General features: G+C 38.9%; 1 pseudogene; it reads left to right on the top strand.

Annotated features, from left to right (window-relative positions):
• The first annotated feature begins 658 nt into the window (after nt 1-658).
• LOC112925089 (small COPII coat GTPase SAR1A-like) overlaps nt 659-8480 on the top strand; it is a 105127-nt pseudogene continuing 97305 nt past the window's right edge.

The following is an 8480-nucleotide window of genomic DNA, read 5'->3' as shown; positions in this document are numbered from 1 at the left end:
GTATTATGTGCAATTGATGAATACTAAATTGTACCTCTGAAACTAATAATACACTATATATTAATTAAATTGAATTAAAAAAAAACTTTTAAAAACCTAACCAAGAATGAAGCAAAAAGTTGGGGGAAATTCCTTAACTAGAAATAATGAAAACAAATTAATTAATCCTGCTAGTTGAGCACCTCCAGTAACATTTTATTCTAAGTATAGAAAACGACTAAAATTGTGTTTCTCTTGGAAGATGGTATCAAAGTGTATGTTGCCAAGCATTATTCTAGAAGTGTGCTGGGTAGTTAACTAGTACAAATATTAGACAACTATTCTTAATTTATGACTGGGGTGTTTAACAGTTTTTAAAAATGTCTAATGTTAGTTGTATTTTCTAATTTATTTTGGTGGACCCCCCTCTACGTGAATAAACTTCAAGGAACACAAAACCTACATCTCTTCTGTGGTTGGACCTGAACTTGTAAAGTGCAGGTGAGATTTACAAAATATGGGAATAGTTTGATAGCAGCGGGGGTAATCACTGAAGATTTCTACAAGGAGTTGAACTACTCAGTGTGAGAGTCATCTCTGGGTTTGCCCAGATCAATGCTGGACAATCATTGCTTGGCATTGTTGTATTCAGCAGAAGAAATAAATGATTCACACCGCAATGAATCATAAGGATGAGAAGTCACTACCGCTTCCTTTGACAGTGACCTCCACTAATTTTGAGATGCCACATAGGGTAAGTCTGTCAATCAACTATTGCATTTTTCAGTCATTCAAGTGGGAGTGCAGAGCAGTTCCATCTGATTTAAAAATTTGAAGTAATATGGTATTGCTCACCCTTGAGAGATAAATTTAAACTCATTACCTGTGGGCACCAATCCAAGACTGTGAAGGATTTCTGGTTCTTGTATATGTGTGTCATAAGGTTTTTACAATCTCTAGTTTTAGAGCCAATTGATTTTGGAATAATAACAAAGGCTCTGTTGAAAAACTGCCATTCAGAGGTGCAAACAAATCTCAGAAAAACCACAGATTTGGCAAATTACTGGGGACTGGGAAAAGGCCACATTTGAAAGGGAATGCCTAAAAGATACTTAGAAACCACCGTACAATCATGGAAATGATGTAGAAGGAGCAGAGGAAGATAAACTTTAAGGTCTATATTTTCAAATTCTCAAATTATATTTTTATTTAGTTAGAAATAAGGAAATAATGAATTCACTCAAAAGAAAAAAGGGAATGATCATGATCTGTGGTAGAGTACATCTTTAGAGACAAGAACTGAAATGCCAGGATAACATTATTACTCTTGAGTGGCTTTGCCTCTACAAAGATGCCCATTTCTTCATGCACCACACTCCCCATGATAGACACAGCTCGTTATGCCAAAACCAGGATGTCCTTCTAAGGTTAAGCAAGTCTGAGAGGTCTCGGTATGAAGGGACTTTGATGAATAACATTAGGATTTTTCCGTGCTCACTACCCTTCTCTGTGGAGAGCAAGGGTTCCCAGACGAGAATTAAACCTCTGGATGGCCCTGCCTAAGTTTGACACCAGTCTGCAAGGGACTGGTATGCTCCTGTCAGGGACCTTCATTATGCTCTTCAGTCTGATGTTCTGGAGGCTGCTCCCCTGTTCATGTTTTGATATCTACACAGGAACTCAGGGGAAGAGACAAATAGACCACTGATCATGAGTGACGAAGAAAATCAAAACTTGCACTTGCAATAATATAAAGAAGCTTAATGGTTTTAAGAAATTTTCTTTACAAATCGATGTGTCGCAGTTTCCATCATTATGTAGCAATGCTTTGAAAAATAAGTTTAGACACAGGTCTTCGTAAGATGTGTAGGTCACGCTTCTCCAGAATATCAGAACAAAGAACCAAAAGGACTTAGATATACAGAAAGAGATTGTTTTTAAGGAACTGGCTCATGCAATTAAGGAGGTTGGCACATCCAAATTTTGCAGGGTGGGCTGGCAGCCTGGAGACCCAGAAAATGCTACAGTTCAAGTCGAAAGGCTCGTTGCTGCAGAACTCCTTCTTGCTGGGGGGAGGCTAGTTTTCATTCAGTTCAAGCCTGCAACTGATTGGATGAGGCCTGCCCACACTATGGAGGACAATCTGCTTTATTCATAGTCCACCAGTGTAAGTGTTAATATCAACCAAAAACACTCTCGGAGAAACATCTAAAATATTGTCTGACCAGTATCTGGCTACAGTGGCACGAGTTGACACGTAAATTTAAACATCACACAAATAATAAAATTAATTTACAATCTTACCCTTGACCAATGTTTCTGTGATATTTCACAAAAATAGCTTAGTACTCCTGCACAAGCTACCAATATTTTTCTCCATGTATTATTATATAAGATGCTAAACCAGCTTGAGTTTACAACAGGTATATAAATCTTTCCTCAGAGAAAGAAAATCTATAGTGCTCTTTTTACTTTCTCAAACTCAGTAGAGACCCCATGTATAGCAAAATATAAAGTTAAAACTATAATGTATTTATGTAACGTGTAAATTATATATTTTGTTTGCTCTGAAATGACACAAAGACGGTCTTGGATTAGGAAGCACTACAGGAGCAAAGACGGGAGCAGTTTTGCAGATGTAAGAGAATGTTATAATTGATTATTGCTGCATAAGATATGGATGCATTTTTGCACTAAAACAAAATCACTGATTTTCTTCACCCATAGCTACAACCTAATTTCACTTAAGGTTTTGAATGCATAGTTGCTGGCTGTGTGAATAACAAGGAAAAGAGCTATGTAATGAATGTGAGATTTAGTGTTTGTTTGGTTTTGTTTGTTTTTTTTTTTGTTCTTTGTTTTTGTTTTTTGTTTTTTGTTTTTTTTGTTTTTTTTAGTGGTATTATATGCATTCAGTTGATGGGTCTCGGAATGTATTTGGGACCTATGTTTATAAAAGAATGGTAAAAAGGTATAGATAGAGTAGGAAAGGGCACTATTTATTATAGAAGTCAAGTCTTCCATTTTACACACGAGGAAATTTACCACACAGATTAAATACTTCCCCTGTTCATAAACTTTTCATTGACAGAATAAGAACTTGTATGTAAATCTCCTAATACTAGTCTCTGGCCATAGAAATAAACTACAGTCACTCATGTACTCATAAACGAGAGTCATAATCTCCTCAGGTTTTTTATTTTTTTTTAATTTGAGTCGATTATGATTTCTATACAGAAGGTGAAACTTTAGAGAAGAAATTAAGTCCAGATTAATCCTGTACCAATTGCTTTCCTTTCCTTCTCTTATCAGAGTGGTCTACTATGATAAATGCAGTTTTAATAACTCAAATGAATCGTTTACCTTTGCATACAATGTGTGTGTATCTATAATTCTAAAAATAACTTGATATTGCTATGGATTTTCAAATCTCCATATGTAATATATAAACATGCAATTATACAATGTTCTTCTGCCACTCAGAATTATGGTTTTGTTTATGATATAAATACAGATTTATATCAAGATTATTATTGTCGATTATGTCATTGTATTACAGAGACGATCCATTTTCCTATGTTCAGGGATTTATCGTAATAAACAATGATGCCATAAACATTCGCATGCCTGTTTGCTTCTCAGTTTCCAGAGTTCCTCGCTTTGGTTCTTTCCCCTTTATCTTGTGGGTATGTACTGTAGCTCTAGGCTCGCAGTTACCAGTGGCCACATATTAATCATCTTACAGATAACAGACTGTTTTAAGCTGGTAGCAATTTTAACTTCCATCACATACAAAAATGCTACCCTTTTACTCCTTTCCGCTACTCCCCTTTTGATGTCATGATTTACCTTTTCATATGGTGCATGGACATTGCTGCAGCTGTAGTTCGAGTCTTCTGTCCTCTCAACCTGCAAACTCCAGGTGAGGGAGCCCACTGCCCTATCACAGGGTCCGCGCGGGCAGAGCCTGACCTTCACTTACCCTTGGCCGCAGGTGCAGGGGCAGCCCGCGGCCTGGGGCGCTGGGGGGACCTGGAGCGGGGCTGCGGGGGCCTGGGGCATTGGGGGGACCTGGAGCGGGGGCGCAGGATCCTGGGGCATTGGGGGGACCTGGAGCGGGGCCACCGGGGTCCTGGGGCATTTGGGGGACCTGGAGCGGGGGCCGGGGGCCTGCGGCATGGGGGGACCTGGAGCGGGGCTGCGGGGTCCTGGGGAACTGGGGGGACCTGGAGCGGGGCTGCAGGGGCCTGGGGCCTGGGGCCCTGGGGGGACCTGGAGCGGGGCTGCAGGGGCCTGGGGCCTGGGGCCCTGGGGGGACCTGGAGCTGGGCAGGGGACCTGGGGAACTGGGGGGACCTGGAGAGGGGCTGCGGGGGCCTGGGGCCCTGGGGAGACCTGGAGCTGGGTGGGGGGCCTGGGGCCCTGGGGGGACCTGGAGCTGGGCGGGGGGCCTGGGGCACGGGGGGGGGACCTGGAGAGGAGGCCGGGGGGGGACCTCAGGCTTGGGGGGACCTGGAGCGGGCCCGCGGGGTTCTGCGGCATCAGGGGGACCAGGCCCGGGGCGCTGGGGCTCAGCATCCCGCAGGTGCGAGGACCGCCGGGCCGCGGACACCCGCAGGAGCAGCCCCGGCCGCAGGGCCCACCTGGTGCGGGGCGGCCCGACTCGGGGCTCCCTGGGCAGGTGGGCGCCCCTCACTGACTCCCACCCCGAGGGTGGGCTCCTGGTGGGCCTGCTGGGGGGGGCCACGGGGTAAGGTGAGCCCATGAGTCTCTGTCCTACCCCCTTCTTTATTTCTATCCTTCACCCAGGAGCTTCACCCCATCCCTCCCCTGGAAGGGATTTTCCTAGGAAGGTATTTTCTTGCACAACTAGTTGTTCAAATTGATGTTTTCAGGATGGACAAGCACTAAAATTTCAGGAAATTTTCGCACTACTCTTTTGCTGGCACCGCTCCTCACTGGCCTACACTATTCTTGCTCATTGAACTTTTAGTGAGCAGTTAGGTTTTGTTTTTGATTTTGTTCTTGTTTTGCAGGAGGAGGGGAGCTGTTTCTATAGCGTAGCTGCAAACCTTCGAGCACACACGCTTTTATTGACAAATGTATGGATTTTCTTCTGGAGTGCATTAGAGAGCCATAGGGTTTGCATCAAGTCAGTTTTAGGAAATAATCTCCACAAGTTTTTCAGAGTAGATTTTCAAATTTACACTCTCACCAGAAATGTATGATAGTTGTATTTCCATATCCCTATCAATACTTGGAAGTAGCAGTTATTTTCATGTTGGCCTTTTTTGTATGTGTAAATTTATATCATTTTATTGATAACTGATGAAATTGACCACCTTTTTTTTTCTGCCAATTGAATATCATCTTATGTGAAGTATATAAGTCTTTTGGTCACTTGTTTTTTTTTCTATCAGGCCATTCATTTATCTTTCTCTTATTCATTTGTTACATACAAAAAATCAGATGTTAAGAACCTCACTATCTTCTTCTAATTTGGTAGGTTTGTCTTTATACTCCTTTAATTGTGGTTTTTGAGGGACAGATAGTCTTAATTTTATTATAGTCCATTCTTTTGCTACAGTCAGTGCTTATCAAAACATTGTTTTAAAAAAAGCTATCTTAGCTCAATATCTTGAAGATGTCTTTCTGTAGTCTGTCTAAAATCTTTATTGTGGTACCTTTGTAATATGTAAACATTCTGAATGTACCCAGTAACATGATTCAAAATATGTGAAAGAAAAAAAATCTATGGAGAAAAAGAGAAACAGATTTGACACACATAACTCTATTGGAGAACTTTAGCATATTTCTCTCAGTGGCTGATAGAATTAACCAAAAAGTCAATGAAGTTATACAATATCTATACAAAAATTAACAAATTTGGCCTAATTGACACAGAACACTTTACACAAAATTATGGTGTCCACATTCTTTTCTCATGAGCATCCACTCTTTATCAGATGCACCATATGCTGGGCCATAAAGCTACTAAATAACAATTTCAAAATGTTAAAATCATTTGTGTTTCATTAGAATTGAATCTAAAAATTACCAACAAATAGATAACTAGAAAACAACCACTTGCAGGTGGAAAAGAATATACACTACTAAGTAATTAATGAGCTAGATAATAAACCAAAGTAGAAATTTTGAAAACACTTGAACATAATGATAACTCATAACATATGATCTTTTGCAGCATATAGTTATGTCACCAATAAGAGGGAGATTAATTTTAAATGTATACACTAGAGAAGATGATAGAAAGTAAATTACTGATTAAATCTTCTATTTCAAGAAGCTAGAAAAATATTAAGGAAATAAAACCTGAGGAAAAAAGAAAATAAATAAGCAAATCTAGAGAAGGATACAATAAAAGAGAAGACAAACATACGATAGAGTAAATCAACAAAGGTAAAAACAGTCTATTAAAAAATGTAATTAATAAGCCTGTAAGATATCGCTTCTCAGCCTTTTGGCTAAGATCAAGTGTAGCCTGTAAGATAATAAGAAAAAAAATAGAGAAAATAAAAGTTATGAATATTAGTATTAAAATAGGGTCTCACCCCTTATCTTACAGATGTCCATAAAGTAATAAGTGGATATCGTAAACAACAGTGGTTCAGTTTGTATCAAACAGATAAATTCCACCAAATAGTTATCTTACAAAAATAACTAAAGAAGAAATATAAATTATAAAGAATTTGGTATCATTTTTAAGGATTTTGGATGACGTGGGCTCCCATGAAAGAACAGGAATTCTGATGAGCAGGAGCTTGCCTGTGTTCAAAAGCTTTTAGAGACGTCTTGAAAGTAGATAGAGGTGATGACTCTACATTTACATTATATCCACATTGTGAATGTAAGGAATGGCACTGAATTGTACACTTTAAAATGACTAATGGTTAATTCTATGTTATATAGATTTTACTTCAATAAAAATATATTTAAATAAGTAGTGAAATATAAAAATCGTATCCTCTAGCTTTGGTCCAAGATCTTAAACATCTTTAGGCAATAAGTTCCTCACTTGTCTTATTTTCTTTCAAGCTGTGACACTGAACATTTTCAACCGTGATTCTCCTTCATTAGTTCCCATTTACCTTAAGCATATGATCAAATTCCTGAAGGAAACTCTGTAGGGAAACCTCTAGTACCAGGTGCCCATAAAGTCTCTGTGCTTATAGTTGAAAAAATAATAATATAAATTGAATATATATGTTATATATGTGTGCATCTTATGTTACATATGTATGTTAGCATGCTTTTCTCTTTTCCAGTTATTTATTCTACCAAAGGAAGCCACAGGAGAAATTAGTTTTGTTATAGAGGAAATGAAAGAGAAATGAGGAGTTAATGTCCAGATTGGGCACACAGATGGCTCATTTCAATTCCTAGAACAGCACTGTCCAATAGAAATATAATGTGAGCCATACAGATAAATTTAAATTTTCTGGAAGGCACGTTTTTTTTTTTTTAAAAAAAATAAAAAGAAACATTAAAATCATTTTATCAAATATATTTTTAAAATAATTTCAACATATAACCTATATGAATTGTTACTGAGATACCTTACATTAGGTTTTTCATTAATCTGCAAAATATGTAGTGCATTTTATACTTACAGCACATCTGAATCTGAACAATCCACATTCAATTACTCAGTAGCCACTTAATCTAGTGACTACTGTGTTAGATAACACGGCCCTAGAAAGCCCTTGAAGTACTTACTGATGGTTATACATTGTTAAAAACAGTGCTTTTTAAAAATATTTAAAATATTTAGTTCTTCTATACAAAAGCCAAGCCTATTTGAATTTCAATGTATCATCAAAAGAGTAGCCCTTATTTTCTCAAGAAGTGAGAAAATCCTGCTCTTTTTCTTCTGAGTCGAGAAGGTGAGAAATGATACGGATCAGGAGGGAAGCACACAGTCATAGACTGATTGTATCTTGGCTACAGAACCTGCAAATTTAAATTCTGAAGAGGATGGTTACTGAAACCCCAAAAACATTCATTAGTGTCAATCAGGGTGGTCTTATTACAAAAGCGTAGTTGACACAATGTAAAAATAGCTGTCTTGCATGGGTAGAGAGAGGAAAAAGGAATGAGTCAATAGACTTAAATCTTAATGGATTTTTCTGGTGTGTAATCAGTACAGAAAATGGGCATTTCTGTGAGTGATGAAGTTCACTGGGTTGAAGGCCAATGTCCAGAGAGCTCTCAGGAGAAGGGCATTGGCAATAGATAGCAAAGGCTAATACGTGGCTAGTCTTTATTCAAAAGCAGGATGAAATGTGTGCACTCAGAGGTGTGCTGTTCAAACATGTTGAGGGAAGGGGGATCAAAACCTGTCCTGGATAAGTTAGCAACAATGGAAAGATAGCAACAACTGAGCTTTTCTCTCGACAGGGGACAAGATTCAAATCATCTGGATTTGACCAGACTATCTGACTTCCAGTGGGGATACTGGACTACACAGGAGACGACAGAAAG

This window comes from Vulpes vulpes, chromosome 4 (genome assembly GCF_048418805.1).
Source record: "Vulpes vulpes isolate BD-2025 chromosome 4, VulVul3, whole genome shotgun sequence".
Taxonomy (NCBI): domain Eukaryota; kingdom Metazoa; phylum Chordata; class Mammalia; order Carnivora; family Canidae; genus Vulpes; species Vulpes vulpes.
This window is presented reverse-complemented; position numbering and strand designations above follow the sequence as displayed.